This window comes from Sus scrofa, chromosome 6, assembly GCF_054392235.1.
Source record: "Sus scrofa isolate SSC_HxYL_T2T_F1_AM1 chromosome 6, Sscrofa_HxYL_maternal_Yorkshire_Landrace_v2.0, whole genome shotgun sequence".
Taxonomy (NCBI): domain Eukaryota; kingdom Metazoa; phylum Chordata; class Mammalia; order Artiodactyla; family Suidae; genus Sus; species Sus scrofa.
In genome coordinates this window covers 145325724-145345426 of record NC_139388.1, presented here as the reverse complement: position 1 = coordinate 145345426, position 19703 = coordinate 145325724, and the positions used below count along the sequence as shown (strand labels likewise).

Here is a 19703-nt window from a genome sequence, read left to right as displayed (position 1 = left end):
CTCTGTCTTCTCATTCTGCTTAACTTTCCCTGTCTTTATGAATTTAGGTGAAAGAGTTAGCAGTTGTGTTCTTGAAGTGGTATCGTTATGTGGGTGCATCCTTATACAGTCTGAATGTGTCCAGTGTCTTTGGTGAGAGAGATGGATTTGATGTGAACACAAGTCATGTCTTTCCCCAGGGTGTGCTGGCAGCCATCATTCTGATGGAAGGTGGGGCTGGAGATGAAGGGGCTAGAGCAGAAATTAAGTGTGAGGCCCCTCAACCCAGGGCTTTCATCACCCTTCTGAGGGTAGAGGTGGATCCCAGATTGCTGGAACAGAAGTCTTGTAGGGTTGGTTCTGAGATAGGTTTGTTCTCTTTCAGTGTGTGCTCCTCATGCTTCCAAAACTAGCTCCCTTTCCCCTGTAGGGGAATAGTGCTGAAGCAAGAGAGACCTATGTAGGTTCTTGGCTTGTGACTAGACACAGGCTAAAGTGGGCCTGCTGCAGACAGGGGTTTGGGCTGGCTCCCATGCAAGCACATAGTAGCTGTCCTCACTCTAGCTTCAGGTCCGAGTCTCCTTTGTCACTCAGAGCCAATGCCACCACCCCTAGTCTCTGCACTTCCATCCTGTTGCAGAGCAGTGCAGCAGGGCAGGTGGGGTCCACATGGGCTCTTGCTTTGTATCAGAGTGTGGACTGTGGCAGTCAGGAGTCTGTCATAGATCAGGAGCAACCCTGATGTGCTGCCTATGTAAGTACCATCAATGACTGCTCCCACTTGGCTCAGATGCTTCCCCAAGGCCAAATTACCTCTCTATCCCATAGCCAAGTTCTCTTTCTGGTCAGGCCAGCCTGAATTCCAGTGCAGAGCTGAGATGTGAAATAGGCAGAACTGGAATGTTCACTTGGCTCACACTGAGGTGTGTACTTGGGTGGTCACAGGAAACTAGGTGGGCACTCAAGCAGTCCTCAATCTGCTCTCTCTGCCCTGCCTTGAGAGCAAGCTGATGCATGCTTACTCTTCTCAAGGAGAGCCCATGCTTCCCACAGCCTCCTGTTAGTCCCAGTGACCCTCTAGCCAGCCAAAGGTGCACATCTTCTCTGTATCGGACCCCAGGACTGGGGCACTCCCTATATGATTTGAATTGCTCACTATCCAGTGCAAATATCTGCCAGTATAATTTCCCTTTTCGTCTGACTTCTCTCCTGGGGCACAGGTTCCAACGTGATCTCTTCTCACCCATTTCTACCAGATTCTGTGTAGATCTTATAGCTTTGGTTGTACAGGAGTCTTTCTGCCAGTTTCCAGAGGAAATAATTTTCAGTGAGGATTGTTCTACTTATAGATGTATTTTTGATGTTTTAGATGGGTGGTGAGTTTCACATTCTCCTATTCTGCCACTTTGATTGGACTCCCTTGAGCCAGATTTTATATATTGTGCTTGCAGAGGCTGAGTATTTGACCTACAGATGAACCACTGGAGTTGTAATTACTGTATGGGGATGGAAGTCTGGACTTCAGCTGGCAGAGGATATGGGGCTAGAATGGAGATATTTGCCTTAAAATGGAAGAGTTGGAGTACTTTTCCATTCTTGAAGAAAATGAAAAATAGTAACTCCTTCCACCTATCCTGAGGAGGGCCCATGAGTTTTCTTCTTACTTAGGCTCTGTGTAAATAAAATTACAGTGTAAATGTCTCTGAAATACACTTCAAAAGTTCATGATGCATGATCCTCACAAATAAACAAGCTAATGGAAAGAAAACACTGGTGTAGATGCACTTGCAACCTAAAATTTATAAGTCAGATAAGGCAATAAAATAGCAAGTAGCACTAGGAAGAGACAACAGATATTGCAGATAGAATAACTTGCACCTTGAGTGTAAAACAAAGAAAAATCTGATATAAATCATATTTAAAATTAAGTAGATAAAGAAGACATCAACATGATAATAAGCCATAAAAACCTCAAAAAATAAATTTTTGAAAAAACATAGAAATTAAAAAATATTCACTACATTAAAACTGAATGAAGAGACTGAACAATAGGTCAATGTTAGTTACCTGGAAGATTAGTAAACTGGAAATTATCTGAGATCAGCCATGTTATATAAGACAAATAGATATAAAGAAACAGCAAACAATTAGGGGAATGTTAAGAAATATAAAGAATAGGATGAGATGCCCCAATTCATATATATTATATATTTTGGAATGTGAGTATAGAATGGAGGAAAGCAATATTGAAATGCTAATACATAAGAATCTTCTAAATTTAAAAAATAAATCTTCAGATTGAAGAAGTATAGCCAATCAAAGTCTACATTTTAAAAAAATCCGTGACAGTATTCAAAAATATCAGAACACCAAAGACAGAAAAAAATCAGAATACAAACAGAAGAACAATAATTATATTGGTAGGTGTCTTTTAACCAACATTAATAAAGACTATAATATGATAACTTTTCCAAGTTGCTTAAGAAAAATACCCATGACTCTTGAATTCTAGACCCATCTGAACTATCACTGAGGGATCAGAGAAAAATGAAGTATTTTTCTGATAAAATATTGTTCATATATTCTTGTTAAATGTACCATAAAGAATTGAAAAGGAAGAACTAACAAAATCCAGGAGAAAGGAGAAGGATGGAAAAAGCACAAAAAAGCATAGAAATTGGTACATTGTGGGTAAATTTTAATATACACATTGGAAATCACAATAATTTCCAATGGTGGGTTATAAAAACAATAAACAATTAAACAATTAAAACAATGTAGCATAGCATCAAAGATTTCATGTGAGGCAAATGGATATTCAGGCATTCTGAATCCTGGAAGGTTTAGGTGGAAAATAGAGCTACTAACAAATTTTGTGTTTTGTCAAGTTGAGAATACTTGTTAAAAATACCCAAATGATTACTATAAGAAATGATTACTAATTGTACCAGAAATAGGTACAATTTAAATGTGGTGTCATGGAGTTTCTGTTGTGGCTCAGCAGTAATGAACCCTGACTATTATCCATGAGGACAAGTGTTCAATCCCTGGCCTTGTACAGTGGGTTGAGGCTCAGATCTGGTGTTGCTATGGCTGTGGTGTAGACTGGCAGCTGTAGCTCCAATTGGACCCCTAGACTGGGAACTTCCATGTGCTGCTGGTGCGACCCTAAAAAGGCAAAAAAAAAAAAAAAGTGGTATCATGAGAAAAGGAATACGAATAACAATCAATTCATCAGATTGAAAGCAACCAATAAATTTCTAAAAAAGGTAAGAAAGAGGGAGAAAGAGAAGGAGGAAGAGTGGGAAGGATGAAGGGAGGGAGAAAGGAAGGAAAAGAGAAAGAGAAAGAAAGATATATCCTGGAAAATATTTTCATACAATACTATAAAGCAGATAACATGAATGAATTAGAGTACTCTAATAGACATGAATAAGTTGCCAAAATGGCACATTATTAGAAAAAAGCAAATGGCCAATACATGGCTACTGTATGGTATCATTTATATATTTTAAAAACATAAACACATTATTATACACAAAATTAAAACTTAGAAGGCACAGATGCACACCATCTTCAGGTTGCTTATGAAATAATTCAAGGTTAGGGAAAAATAAATTAGACTGAGGGAAAGATTCTTAACTTTATTTATAATACTTTATTCTTTATATATTTCTTGCTGCATCATGTTATTCCTTTAACAACAAAGTATAAATAAGTATTGCAAAGTGTCAGCAGTTGGTAAGTCTATTTGGTGAGTAGAATGTTATTGTTAGCCTTTATACGTTTCTTTATTTTTCATTCTTTTTTTAATCATGAATATATTTTAATCGGAGACAGTAGAGCTTAAATATTATGAAAGTTTCAAAAGTAGTCATAGCAGAAGTTATAAAATAGGAGTATTTATTTCCTTAGACCATATATCTATTATATATTGCCAGCAATCTCAATTAAATTATTTCTTCTCTGTTTCCCATGCCTCATTTGACAACAGCTAGGTTTGGACTAAAATTTTCACTATTTTGGAGGTTTAATGCTGGTAACTATAGCCGACCTTACACTTTCCTTTGTTCTTTGAGTCCAGACAGTAGCTAATTTTACCACCTCACTGTTGCTTGCTAGTCTCTAGAAGAATCACATTATTAAATTATATCCAATTATCAAAGATAAAATGATTAGATCATTTTGAGAGAGCCTTATAGTTCTGATAAACTGAACCACATAGAGAAACTGATTGTGGAGGAAGGATTTGATTTCTGAATGTCTGTCACCCTATCAATTCCCCAGAAGAGTGGCTTTTCTTTAACACACTGTGTCCACTGGTTTATGACTGTTTAGCGTGGTAGGGGTTTAGCAAAAGTAAATCTTCATAACTGCTAGTCAAACAATGATGTTTAATAGAAGTTTTACTCAGTGCTATCAAGGTAATAATTAACAATTTATAGCAAAAAGGAAACGCATGGTAATAAAAAAGTCACAAGCTAATAAAGAAAAGGAATGAAGTAACTACATTAACACTGCACTCATGCAATCATCATAAATAAACTGATAGAGTAACTATTACTTTAACAAAGCAACTCTGTATCAGAGAATCAAACAATAGAGACCAGAGAGGACCCATAGTTCATTATTCATCTACTTCAACAGACTAACTCCATTTCCTCCCAAGCAAGGAGGTAAGCAATTCATACTTAGATTTTATAATGTAATGCTTTGCTAGAGAGGTTCTCCTCTGTAAAAGTGTGATTCTTTTAAAAAAAAACTTCCTTCTAAGCAAAGGTAATTCTGAATAATTTTCAGAGAGACAAAGAAATAGAGATTCATGGGTATGAAGAATGAAAGACTGATCTTCAATATAAGCAACACAATTTTCATCTACTGAATGTAATTTTAGGATACAAAGAAGTCTATGCTACCAAAACATTGGCCTACAGTTTGCTAGGATGATTCAACATAAAAGAGTTTCCCACTACCTGAACCATTTTAGGCAAGAAATAAGATAAACTAAGTACTAATCATGATAATTTGATGATTGATTGATTTAGATAGGGGAGATAGAGAGAAAGGGAAAGAATATATATAACTTTATTGTTTAAAAATACTTTCAGATATTTTGTCCCATTTAAACAAATAATCAATTTGTTGAATATCTTTAAGCTTTCATGGAACCTTCCATACATAATCTCATTTAATCCTAACTGCATCAGGGACTCAAATACTAAATCTGTCTCAAACTTGTTTTTTTTTTTTTTTTGGTTTCTGGTCCAATCATCTTTATGTGAAACAACATCCCTTTAGCTAAAATGCATGATATTTAGAAATAAGGAGAGGATCCAAGATCTCCTATTAGAACATTTCTTACTAGCACAATCAAATTAATTGCATTATCTGATGAGTGATTCATAAACTTTGAATGTGTGTGTGTATGTGTAGGTGTTTGCATGGCAACTGTGTTTGTACTGAAGCAAGTAGAAATAGTACCTGCCTGAGGGATGTCAGAAAGAGCACTGGGAAGTGGAGAATGAAAGGGTGATAGGTAATGGAGATGGTTGGTTGATTTAGATTCAATGGAAGTAGCGGATATATTTGTCATTTGTTGTGTTGTATCATTTCCACACCTGACACAGTGACTGGAGAGTGAGTGCTCCATAACATGTGTTTCATGACTGATAGAGAATCAGAATGAAGGTCACCACATCAGACACATCTCACAAATGTTGCTGTTCCTGCACCATATGGAATGAAATTTCACATATCGTGTTTTGTTTTAATTTTGTTTCGCTTTTAATAACAAATAACTAATTATTTGTATGTACCTTAATTCTTCTTCACTCTTCAGCAAATCAGACTCAGGAAACTTTTTGGTTTTGCTCAATGCATAGCACAGAAACCAACACATAGGAGGTACTTAGTGAATGAGCTAGTAAAAAGTACACAAACAAATATAGCCTGAATAACATGAATGATGAAATATTAAAATTCCTCACTTAATCTAGAAATAAATCTGCCCTCATTATCTACTATGTAGTAGCAAAGGGGGCCACAAAGTGACTGGCAAGGAAGATGATGGGAATCATCATTCACCCGTGATCATGACCATTTATTTATAAAGGCCTTTTAGAGAGGCAGTATTCCAATTTGTTAAGATCACAGACTCCAGAGCTACACTGCATGGATTCATAACCTTCCTTTAAAATTTATTATTGTGTAATGTATGGAAACTTATTAATCTCTTATGTGCCTCTATTTCTCTAAGATACAATGGGGATTTTAACAGTGTCTGTCTTATAGGATTATAGTGAGGATTAAATGATTATTACGAAGGATTTCTATTTAGCCAAATAAATAAATACATAATCACACTACAGACCAAATAAGGTAGCATATATCCAAAAAGTTGCAAGTATAGAATTCCATTTGTAAAACTACTAATCTTCAAGTGGAAAGCAATAAACTTTAAACAGTTGAAATTAATTAACAAAAAATATAAAACTATTATGGAGCAACATTGCTGTGAACCTTACTTCATTCTTCTGATTTGGGGGAAAATTCTAGTGACATGAAGATTTTAGCTTAACTAAACATCCCACAGATTCAAATTCAGTAATACATAAACATCAAAATAGAAGATATCATAGTATTGAATAATTTTGGAACAAAACTGAAAATGAAAAAATAGCATAGCACCTTCTATTGTCTTTACTATTAGGTTTTTCAAACTATTAATGAAATGAATTCCTTTCATTTTATACGTAAGTGTCCATAAAACCTCATAGTTTTAAAAATGCTTTTAGTTTACTCATTCATTAATTCAGCTGATATATATAGAAAGCATATCATGTGCCTGGAATATAAAAGATATTCTGTCAGCATTTGCTGTGTATGCTTTGCAAGACTTTCTATCAGTTCTTCCAGACAATATTACAATGAGAATATATGTCATCATGTAGTTACTCTTTACGATAAAGGGATAGTGGCTTGGTGATATGTAAAAGCAGAAGGTGAATAAAGGTAAACTACATTTACCTATATCAATCCAGTGAGGAGTATTAAGACAGCTAGAGATGTGTGTGTGTGTGTGTGTGTGTGTGTGTGTGCACGTGTGTGTACTCATACATATATGCCCCTTGAAACCAAAGAAAGAATTTTTATAAAAGTTTGATGAACATGTGAAAATATGTACAAATCCCATCAAAGTCATTTTGCTAATTTTTTGGGGTAAAAGTATTCTGATTAAAATATTGAAATAAAAGCTTTTTTATCTCTGTTTTTAATAACTCCTACTCCCAACAAGGAAGCCCCAAATCAGATGGTTTCACTGGTGAACTATATCAAACACATATAGAATTAATGCTGATTTTCAAAATCTCCCAAATAATTGAAAAGTAGGAAACACTTTCTAACTTTTATGAGGACAGAATTACCCTGATACCAAAGCCAAAACCACTACAAACAAACAAAAACCCCCCAAAACCTATATGCCCAAATCTCTGATGAACACAAATGCAAAAATCTTCAACAAGATACTATCCAAATATAAAAACAATTCATACAACTCATCATTGATATAACAAACAACCTAATCAAAAGACTGGGCAAAAGATCTAAATAGACGTTTTTCCAAAGAAGACATACAGATGGCCTTTAGGATGTACCTAAAGTTAACAACACTGTATTGTACATCCAAACATTTGTTAAAAGGGTAGATCTCATTTTATGCATTTGCAACACAATAAAAATCAATTTATAAGTTTTGAAAAAACATTTTGTTGTAGCTAAGGAGTCCATTATTTATTCTCTTTTCTGCTTCATGCTAAACTACTTCAAACAAACAAAGCAAACCAAAATGCAGGTGTACACAGAAATATTGCAAAGCTGATAACAGAGAAACTGGCTTACATATACCAGAAATTATGCTTACTAAATCCAAACCCCAGGATAACGTATTTATATAACTAGGTTTCCCCTGAAAGTCTTGGCTGTACACTGCAAAGTACTCCTTCCAAATTCACCAATCAAGAGAGTCATGCTGCCCCTAAGGGAGCATGACTAAAAAGATGAGGAAAAGACATAGATACATAAATTGATGTATCTTCATGCTGGAGTAAACATCAAAAGTGGGGAATAAGGAGTCACTGTGGCCAAAGAAGACCAAAGAGTCACTGAGTATTCCTAACAAATTAAGAACAATTTTATATTTTTAATATGGTTTAATTTGCAAAAATTATACTACATTTGAGTCTTGAACAAGCAGGGCTTGGTTGCTCCAACCCTCCATGCAGTCAAACACCTTTGTATAACTAATAGTTGGTCTTCCGTATCCCAGGTTCTGCATTCACAGATTCAACCAGCTACTGATGTATATAACACTGGGGCATTATTACAGAAAAATCCACATATAGGTGGATTCACACATTTCAAGCTCTTGTTCAAGGGTTAATTGTAGTTTATTTTTTTTCTGATTAACTTTTTGTAGGATTTGCATCTCATTAATAAATAATCACTTTTTCTGACCCACAAAAGAATATCCTTTAAGGCAGTCATTTTTCTACCCAATCGTGAATATATTTAAAGCAATTATGAAAAGCAATAAAAAATTTTGTGCTAGGTATACATTTTATCCTATATTGAGTGTTTTAGTATTCAGTTATATTGTGAATTGAGGCCACTTTGGTTTTATTTCAAGAAAATGTAATGAGGGCAAAGGAAACAGTTGTAAATGTACATATTCAGTAATTTAGTGCTTTTCAATTGGGGAAGGTCCTTTTACAATGACTTGGGACTTTCTCAATGCCTCTTCCCCTTTTGTACCAATTCCATTTTTGATGGAGAAGTGTTATATACCTCAGGTTTTGTAGTATAATTATTAAAAGAAAATCATCCCTTAAAGTAAAAAGGATTCTGAAAAAAAGTGCATAATAAATCCTGAGTTGAATGTACCAAACATACACTATCATTCTAGTCACTCTAAGTAATGCAAAACTTATATGTCTTGAAAGCAATCCAAATTTTATTTTATTCCTTCACTTATTTTTCTTAAACATATACGATTGAATACCTAGGACTGTACTAGGCTATAGGGCTACATATGGGAATATATGGTGAGAGAAAGGATATAATTATTTAACATTATCTTATATTTTAATATTATTTGCATGTGAGGTTTTTATTACTAATGTGCAGAGGCTATAATCACAAAATTCTATGTTGTTAAAATGGATGAGTAATGAACCATATATACATATAAAAAAATCATTGCTATAGGATGTGAATTGGAAATTCAGCACATAGAACGTATATACGCATGGAGCACACACTTTCATAATCAGATATCCATGTATCCCACATGTGAAAGAAGCAAAGCAAAAACATTCAGTGTCTTACCATAATTGGTACTACTTAATAGTCCTGTGTTTTATAAACAAACTATGTAGACTTGAATGCTTTCCCTTAGACAGCTTTTTACCTTTCTGATAACATAAAATTTCAGAGATGAGAAGATGTTAAATAAGGGTTTGTTGATTTCTACTCTTTAGAAGGAAGGAATCTGTCTTCTTTGAAATATCTCCTGCTTCTTGATCTTCTCCCATACACCCCATCAGAACTAATAGCATTTTTTCTGATTTCCTTATAATTTTTCTTGCTTTAGAAAATTACAAGGCAAGACTTGATTCTGGCATGTCATTAAAATCCAAATATGCAGCTCAGATTTAACTGTCCTTCTGTATGTGCTTATAAAATGAACTAGATAAAAGCATGTCGGAGTCATGCTGTTGTCAGTTTTAGCAAAAAACTACATAGTGGACACTGGAATTCACGATAGTGAATCTAGAGTTTTACAGAGACTGAGTATAAATGGTCTATTTATCCAGGATAATACCAGTATATCTCAATATACTGAATAGTATGTAGAACGACATGCTCAAAAAAAAAAAAAATGGCATCCTCAGAGTCAACTTCTTAAAATTTATATTGCATGTGCTCCTCTGACTTCATTGAGGTATACCCATGTAGCTTTATTTTTATTCCAGGTACATTAATCATTGAGAGTTCATTTCAAGCGAATCGAGTTGTTGAACAGCATTTTCATTAGCTGTGAACACTAAACGTAATAACAGAAAATAGAATTTTCAAGGTAGTGCGAAACAGAGGTTTTTTTTTCTGGGTACTGAAGCAGCCATGTGCGAACCTGAAGTTGACAGGTGAGCATACAAACATCATGCTTTTTAAAAATATATGTTGTTTTCACGTGCTCTATAAAGCAGGGTATTTTGGTATTAAGTTTTGCTGGGCTAGGCTGATAAAAATTGTTTCTTCCCTATCCATAGATAAGCGGGCATTTGACGGTACGAGGCTCATCTCAGAAGATATCAATATCCTGGGATAGTTCTGTTTTAACTTTCTGTTTTTCTGTGTGTTCCTCTTCCAACCTTTATTCTCCACCTTCCTTATTTTTCTCTTTTTTCTTTACTAAGTATTACTCCAAAACAACATTTCTTTTTTTTTTTTTTTATTTTCCCACTGTACAGCAAGGGGGTCAGGTTATCCTTACATGTATACATTACAATTACAGGTTTTCCCCCACCCTTTCTTCTGTTGCAACATGAGTATCTAGACATAGTTCTCAATGCTATTCAGCAGGATCTCCTTGTAATCTATTCTAAGTTGTGTCTGATACGCCCAAGCTCTGGTTTCTCTTCATATCGTATAAATCTTTTGCCTTTTACAAAACAACATTTCTAAATATCACTCTGTTCTTTTTCCTTTGGTGACTGTCACTCCAATTAGGATTTCTTTTTACTAACTCTACCCACTTTCATACTTAATTTTATTTTCTACTCAAATATGAAGAATTTCATCAGCTATGAAGAATTTCATCAGCTATAAGAATTTCATCAGCTATTCACAGTTGGAATTGACTTACTTTCATCTTTATTTGAAAGTTGAAGGACATTATTCAGAAATCTCAGAGTATCTATTTTTCCTAGATGCTGTGTGATTTTCCATTTCTTTTTTCTGCCCGCTGTGGTGGTGGGGAGTGGGGTGAAATGTCTTCACAAAACTACATTTTAATTCATGGCAGAGCAATTTCTTTCAACTCTGTCAATATCAGTGCTATATCTGAAAAGCCGTTTTAATTTGCCATTTTAACACATGTGGGTAGGTGGCATAAGTGAACACAGCACATGTCACTGGTGTGCATTCACACAATTCAGAGACTGCATTTATAAGTAGAATTTTTGTGAATTTTGGGAAAAGAGGACTTTCCTATTATATGATGGTGGGCAGTTTCTTTCAAATCCATAGGAATTTATTATACTATCTGCATTGGCCTATATTTCTAATCAATGTACTTTGGTTATGGCTGGCTTAGTTAATCTCACTCTTAGAAACTGTGCAATGTGTGTGTGTTTGTTTTGTGTATATGTTTTTATTTGTATTCATAATGCAAATTTTATTTTAGTTTCATTTATTTAGAAACATGTAAGTTCATAAAAAATAATCTTCATTGATATAGTATTTCCTAAAGGACTTAGGACATTTTCTAAAACACAGAAAGTTCTTAAAATCTTCAAGAGTTCAATACCATATTCTATTTATATACTAAATTTAAAAGAAGCACTGAGAAATAATATATCTTAACACTTAACCTTATTCAGAAAAAAATGAAACATAAATAGACCCTATCTACAAAGTTAGACTTTTATATCTACCAATTACTAATAACTAGAAAACCAGTTTATAACTCGAATATCAGACTTATATTAAAAAAGCCTGTCACACAAATCTGTGTTAGTCTCTTCAAGTACCACTATTCCAAATCATCTCATAATTTGCCTAGTAGCAATTCATTTTTATGGACATTAAGGTCTTAAAACTGAGTGTCTTAGAGAAGATTCTGCAGAATTCTTCTACTCCTCATTTATTATTCTTTAATATTAATTTGAATCATCACCAGTCTTGACACCTGTCATGAAGCACGAGCCTTTCAAGCTACAAAGGTACTATGAATTTGTAACTGACACACATTGACTTGAGAAGAAAAGCTACTCACTGCTTCTTTTAAAAAAGAATGTATAATAAAAGAGGCAACCTGGCTGAGATTTCTTAAGACTGTGAAGTTTAGGGGCCTGTAATAGGAATTTTTGCTTTTAGAATGAGTAAATATAACCATTGCAAAAATGAACTGAAATATATTTGAATAGGACAATATTTCTAATAATTACTTGATGATTGACAAACAAAACAAAACTAAATTGAGTTTACCTGGCACCTTAGCAAATGTCAAAGTCAAGTCAAATTTTACTACATCTATTTCTAATTTTAAATTTTGAAACAGAGGTATTTTTGATGGTATGTGGCTAGCAGTCTACTTTGTGAAATGAATGGTTTTCTAACAAGGTTGATTAGAGTTTGTGGAAAGCCTGGACTTCTGCAGCCATAATTAGCCAGAAATTACAAGTTAAGACTTTCTGATGATTTTTAGCTTTTAAAAATACACACATTCACATTAATGTTTACACTATAAAATGAACTCTAGGAGCTCCTCTTGTGGCTCAGCGGTAACAAACCTGACTATCACCCATAAGGACACATGTTCAATTCCTGGCCCCGCTCAGCTCAGTGGGTTGAGGATCTGGCATTGCCATGAGCTGCAGTGTAGGTCACAGACTAGTCTGGGATCTGGTGTTGCTGTGATGTAGGCTGGCAGCTGCAGCTCTGATCTTAAGCCTAGCCTGGGAACTTCCATATGCTGCAGGTGTGGCCCTAAAAAATTAAAAAATAAAATAAAATAAAATGAACTAAAAAGTTGTGCAAAGCCCAAAATGGTAATTTTACTTATTCACATGACTTTTAAAATGCTACTCTGCAACTTGACTAGAAACATAATAATAATACAAAGTTAACACAATCACCATGTTCCTGATTCACCAGCTTTTTTGTGGCTCAATTCTTATTTTGGTCCATCAATAACATCTCTGGCTTTAGCAAGTGTTATTTTAAAAAGAGAAATAAATGAAAAATAAAACAACAACAGGCAAACCCCAGGCAACTAAACAAACTCCTAACTCATAAAATACTATTTTTAACAAATTCAGAAAAATCATTTGTTGAAATAAAAAACACAAACAACCCCCAAAATAATGATCAAAGGTTTGTACGATGATTTGGTCATTATCCAGTTTTTAGTTCATAAACACTTGCTTCTGATAGTATATATTTATTTTTTTACTCAAACTTAATAAATACTAATTTAATATTTACCACATATTAGGCATTATGCTAGCCAATGGATATATAATGGTTAAAAAAAAGGATATTCTCCTGAAGGAACTTACAGCTCAAAAGATTGTTAGAGAGATAAATAGGAAATGATAATACAACGGTATATAAAATTATATGTATGTTCATATCACACATGTATAATACTTGATAAAATATTTAAAACACTTCATAAAGTTGAACACTTTAAAAGAGAAAGGACATTTACTGTAATTGTTACTATGCAAAGAGTACCTGAAGCCGCCGTCAAAGCAATAAGAGAAACAAAGGGAAAATACAATACTTAAAAAAATAAACAGTACGTCTCAGAAAATACAGAAAATATTTCTATGATGTTAGAAAAAGAGACTTGTCTTTAATAAGACAAAAGTCAGGTAAATTACAAAAATTTTATGAACGTTACCCTCTTATATAATGATAAAAGGTTATTCAGAAGATATAGTCCTCAAAATGCATACACCTAATAAAAAAGCAAAAGTTTTATAGACGAAAAATTGATAGAACCCAAAGAAATTTTATATAGTAATTGCCAAAGTAAGAGATACCACTATGTTATTTTCAATATTGATAGGTCATGTTGGAAAACAATATAGACTAGATAAAAAGTATTTAAAGAACACAATCAATAACCTAAATTTAATGGACATATATGGAATATATGGAGAACACTCATCCTTCTCAAGATTATATAAGGCAATTACAAACATGTCCACATGCTAGGACTCCAGCATAGAAGTGATCTAAACCAGTAGCAAAGAATTATGTCTGTGACCACAGTCCAATTAACTTATAAACAATATTAAATTTATACATTAATTAACAATGTATAATCAAAGCATAAATCATAACATATTTTTTCAAATTCAGATTTGAATCATAACAAAAATATTGCATAGCAATTATTGAGGAATGCAGTAAAAGCCGTACTTACAGAGACACTGACAGCTTTAAATAAACATTTTAGAATAAGAAGAAATGCAGACATAAATACACTAGCATCTAACTTAAGAAGTGAGAAAATAAGATTATCTACACAAGGTAATTAGAGGATGGGAAGCATGAAGCTATTTAGAAAAAAAATAATAAAATTGGGATCAAGCTCACAATAGAGTAGATAAATAATGCTAAGGGATGGTCTGGAAAAGTGTAAACAACTTCCCAGCTGTGCGGACCGAGGTAATGTAGTACTTGGGATAGACATGAGATGAGAGAAGATTGGTATGTGAATTTGGTTGTTTTTAATCTTTAGCAAGAGGTGAGCATGCACGTATGCCAAGTATGAAGTAATCAAGAGGGAAAGGTTTAAGACACAGGAGTGGACATTTTAAGGGATGAGATGTAGTCCCTGGAAATCCAGGAATTTGTTTCATCCAAATTCACTGACACTCAAATCAGGACACAAGTAATTTTTTTCTGACTGGCACATTGCTGTTGAAGTCAATCCCTCCAGCGCCTCTTGCAGAATTCATTTTTGCCATCAAGGTAACTCAGAAAGTTCTGTTTCCTTCAGATCACAATGGGATTATTTAAATTTCAAGAACAAACAACCACTTTTCTACTGGGAAAGATCTCAGGAATGTTCAAATCAAGTAGACACTCACAAAATCTGAAAAGTTTTTCAGTTGCTTCAAACATCAGCAACATATTAGAGATATGAACATCATGAAAAAGTTTATTTCACTCAGAATATCTGTATGCAGAACTTTAAAATGACATCTCAGAGTCACATTCTTACATGATACAAAACTTTGGGTTAAAATTTTTACATATTGACTCACAGGGCAAATCTAAGCCTTGCTGTTTCAGCAGTTATTAGATGTCTATAGGTCACTGGGTACATTAATACATTAATAAATTATCCTTCAGAATGAATGTCAGTATGCCATATTTTAACAGGTTAGATGAAAATGAGAATATTATAGGGAGAATGGGAGTTCCTGTTGTGGCACAGTGGAATGAATCTGACCTGGAACCATGAGGTTGCAGGTTCGATCCCTGGCCTCGCTCAGTGGGTTAAGGATCTGGTGTTGCTGTGAGCTGTGTTGTAGGTCGCAGACGCGGCTCAGACCTGGTGTTACTGTGGCTCTGGTGCAGGCCAGCAGCTACAGCTCCAACTTGACCCCTAGCCTGGGAACCTCCATATGCCACAGGTGCGGCCCTAAAAAAAAAAAAAAAAAAAAAAAAAAAAGACAAAAAGACAAAAAAAAAAAAATAGGGGTAATGGCTATGAATAACTTTTTCTTGTTTTGTTTGTTTGTTTGTTTTAGTGGTGCATTTGTGGCATATAGAAGTTCCCAGGCTAGGGGTCGAATTTGAGCTGCAGCTGCCGGCCTATGTCACAGCCACAGCAATGCGGGATCCAAGCTACATCTGCAACCTACACCACAGCTCATGGCAATGCCAGATTCTTAACCCTCTGAGCAAGGCCAGGGATCGAACCTGCATGCTCATGGATACTAGTCAGATTCGATACTGCTGAGCCACAACAGGAACTTCCTGGGCTATGAATAAGTTTGTTGTTTGAATGTAATAATACATATAAGACATAATATACATAGTAATAAATATTAGAGGATAATTCTGCTAATGTGTTGCCTATGGGGAAAAAATACATGCTAGAGAAGAAAGCAATCCTTAAATGAACCTTATGATTTAAAATCAGTTTGTTCTTTTATCACTTCAATTCTACTTTTCTCCAAAAGTTTAAAACAGTTTCATAATGTACCAGAAATTTTATACATCTCAATTATGCCTTGAGTGCCTTCTAATAGATCTAACCTTTTCATCATTGCTAAAACCACTATGACTCTTATTGCAGTAGTGGTTCCATAAGCATCTCTCTTTAGTAATAAAAATGCTCACTTTAAATGTTAGCAGTTAAGGGACACCGAAAAATTAACTATCAATTTCAGTAGAAGGAGCCCACCCTTCATAATGTTTCCAAACCATAATTTAATGGAAGAAATGTCATGAAGAGACAAATCATGTAACCTATCAGCCTAGTCAATTATCCTATGAATAATTAGATTTCCATTTTGAAATAATTAACATTTGAGCAAGAATAGTATCTCTTATACTGGCTCATTTTATCATAATTCAAATTCTTCAAAAATCATATATTCACCATGCTATGATTCAAAAAAGATTTGGGCGTTTTCACCTATTAAGATTATTAATTGAAAATAAATATTTGTCTTCATTGTCCTTTCATATAAAACACTTTTGAATATATTTTCTAAGCCAGGAATAATCTATTCCAATATTTACAAAACTAATGTAGGCTTTCAAGCTCTTTACAGAAATAATGATGTGTTGAAATAAGAGCATACAACTTGGATGAGTTCTTTATTTAAACTAGGCTTCAATTTTCTCATCTACGAAATGGGGGTAATAACAAGTACTTCACAAATGCTAGATGAAATCACAAAGGTAGTATGATATCGGTGCCTGATACACATAAAATGATCAACAGTGGGTAAGCTATTTACATGAAACATCAAATACTAAATTGACAAATAAGATGTAGAAAAAGTGAGGAAACAAGTATGAATCAAGTGTCATATTTGATCTAACTAACAAATAGGGAGGCCTGAAGCGACAGTAGGAAGTAAATAAAGTATGCTCCAATTCACATTTCAGGTCTTCTAAACTATTCCTGGTTATTTTGATAAACTTAACTAAAAAGTTCTTAAAGGGGTAAAAAAATAAATTAATTAATTAATGAGGACACTGGAACTAACACTCATTTACTCATATTTCAAATACCTATATTTGCTTTGTGCCAAGCCTGCAATGCCAGTTGTTATTGACATATACACAGTCTTTGTCTCTACGGATCTTATAACTTTGTTATATTTTGTTCTTGCTAGGTCATTTTCCGATCCTCCTCAAAATAATCCAAGATACCAATCAAGCCAAGCCAAACTACGCAAATCAAAGTAAAACAAAAGAACAAATAAAAGGTTTTTGCAGGATGTGTACGAGGTCTAGGCATAAGAGTGGTTCTGTTTACGAAGGAGTTTCACATATAAGAAAAGTACCTGAGTGATAACACTTGGAAAATATCTGCTACCCCATAAGAAGTTAACATGAATCTCCTGCGAGGAAGATAAGCTATAATCAATGCATGTATTAATATAGGAATAAAAATTTTGGAAACTTTCACAGAGGTTATATATTCCAACTTCAGTTGTATCAATCATCTTTTATTATGCTTTATATATTATATTATGAGTAATATTTCAGATTGTGTCACAATCCTCATGTAGCACTATTTTAGAGTTTGAGAGTCAATAAGAGTATCTAGTACCTTTTCTCTAGGTTTTAAAGGAATTACTCGACATAGGTCTTGAGCAAGAACTTTCTGGAGAGGTTTTTTTTTTAACATAAATGGATTTTGTTAAACACTTTTTCTGCATGTATTGAGACGATCATATGGTTTTTATTTTTCAGTTCGTTAACGTGGTGTATCATATTGATTGATTTGTCGATACTGAAAATCCTTGCATCCCTGAGATTAATCCCACTTGATCTTGGGGTATGATCCTTTTAACGTGTTGTTGGATCTGGTTTGCTATTATTTTGTTGAGTATTTTTGTGTCTACGTTCATTGGTGATACTGACATGTAATTTTTTTTTTCTTTCCTTTACATGTCTGCACCAGTGGCATATGGAAGTTCCCTAGCCAGAGGATGAATCAGAGCTGCAGCTGAGACCTGTGCCACAGCCACAGCAACACCAGATCTGAGCCTCATCTGTGACTACCCCACAGCTTATGGCAATGCCAGGTCCTTAACCCACTGGGCAAGGCCAGAGGTCAAACCCATACTCTCAAAGAGACAACGTTGGGTCCTTGACCAACAGAGCTACAACAGGAACTCCTTAATTTGTGTGTGTGTGTGTGTGTGTGTGTGTGTGTGTGTGTGTGAAATCTCTGCCTGATTTTGATATAACGGCAATGATGGCCTCATAGAAAGAGTTCAAAAGTGTCCCTTCCTCTACAATATTTTGCAGTAGTTTCAGAATGATAGGTATTAACTCTTCTCTAAATGTTTGCTAGAATTTGCTGGTGAAGCCATGTGGTCCTGGACTTTTGTTTCTTGGGAGTTTTTTAATCACAAATTTAATTTTAGTACATGTAAGAGGAAATCAAAAAATACCTAGAGACAAATGAAAATGAAAGCATGACAATTCAAAACCTATGGGACACAGCAAAAGCAGTTCTAAGAGGGACATAAATTTACCTCAGGAAACAAGAAAAATCTCAAATAAACCACCTAACCTTATAACTACAACAAACAGAGAAAGAAGAACAAACAAAATTCAAAGTTAGTAGAAGGAAAGAAGTCATAAGTTTCAGAGCAAAAATAAATGAAATAGAGACAAAGAAAACAACATAAAGATCAACAAAACTAAAAGCTAGTTCTTTAAAAAGATAAACAAAATGGATAAGCCTTTAGCCAGATCAAGAAAAAAAAAGAGGCTTCAAATCAATGAAATTAGAAATGAAAAAGCAGTTACAACTGACACTACAGAAATACAAAGGACCATAAGGGAGCACTACAGCAACTACATGCCATTAAATGGACAACCTGGAAGAGATGGAAAAATTCTTAGAACGGCATATCACAAGACAGAACCAGGAAGAAAGAGACAATTTGAGCACTTTTAAAAAACAGTGAGGTACGGATTCTGCAGGTTGGGACTCTCAAGTATACTTTCTACACACAGATATATACATAAGTTTAACTGTGGTGCACAATTATAAAAACACTGTGTTTATTATGAAAAGCCTATTTGTTAAATTTGAGCAAAGCTATGTTAAACATCCTATTTGATTTGAACATATCAGCTGAGCTACCACGATGATGACACTGAAAAGGAACTTAGTAGGGCGGGCCCTGTTACAGCCACTGCTTGCTATGAATCCAAATCATCACTCGAGATAAGTGCAAGGACTGTCATTCATCAACACTGATGCACATGCAATTTGATTCCCTTTAATGATTTTTCTATTCCTTGCATGGGCAAAGAACAGAAGCCAACCTGATAGACAAAGTTATCACTGCCACATAGCTACTTAAGAACAAAGCTGCACACGTGATTCCCTAAAAGGATAGAAAGTAGCTAGAAAATATCTGGCATTATTCGCTTCAGCAAATCTCCTGCATTTTCACCATATGATCCATGGAAGTCCTGAAAGACAGAGCAAATGTTCCCCAAAGCAGAGCGTAGGCCTATATAGGAAAAGTATGTGAAGATTAGCCATGGAAGGGATTAGAAATTCTTTACCAAAAAAAAAAAAAAAAAAAAAAAAAAAGTGAGTTTCTTTTGTGACTCAGCAGGTTAAGAACCTAAAGTTTTCTCCATGAGGATATAGATTTGATAACTGTCCTGGCTTCAGTGCGTTAAAGATCTAGCATTGCCATAAGCTGTGGTGT

The 19703-nt window shown here is 34.4% G+C and overlaps 1 protein-coding gene and 1 long non-coding RNA gene across 6 annotated transcripts in view; both read right to left on the bottom strand.

Annotated features, from left to right (window-relative positions):
- NEGR1 (neuronal growth regulator 1) overlaps positions 1 to 19703 on the bottom strand; it is an 865843-nt gene that overhangs the window by 736680 nt on the left and 109460 nt on the right. The gene's annotated exons all lie outside the window — the stretch shown is intronic.
- LOC146402856 (uncharacterized) lies at positions 10431 to 18061 on the bottom strand. The gene is made up of 2 exons (XR_014807977.1): positions 15737 to 18061; positions 10431 to 15258 (listed from the first exon to the last, which is right to left on the bottom strand). It is a non-coding gene; the product is annotated as an uncharacterized LOC146402856 (long non-coding RNA).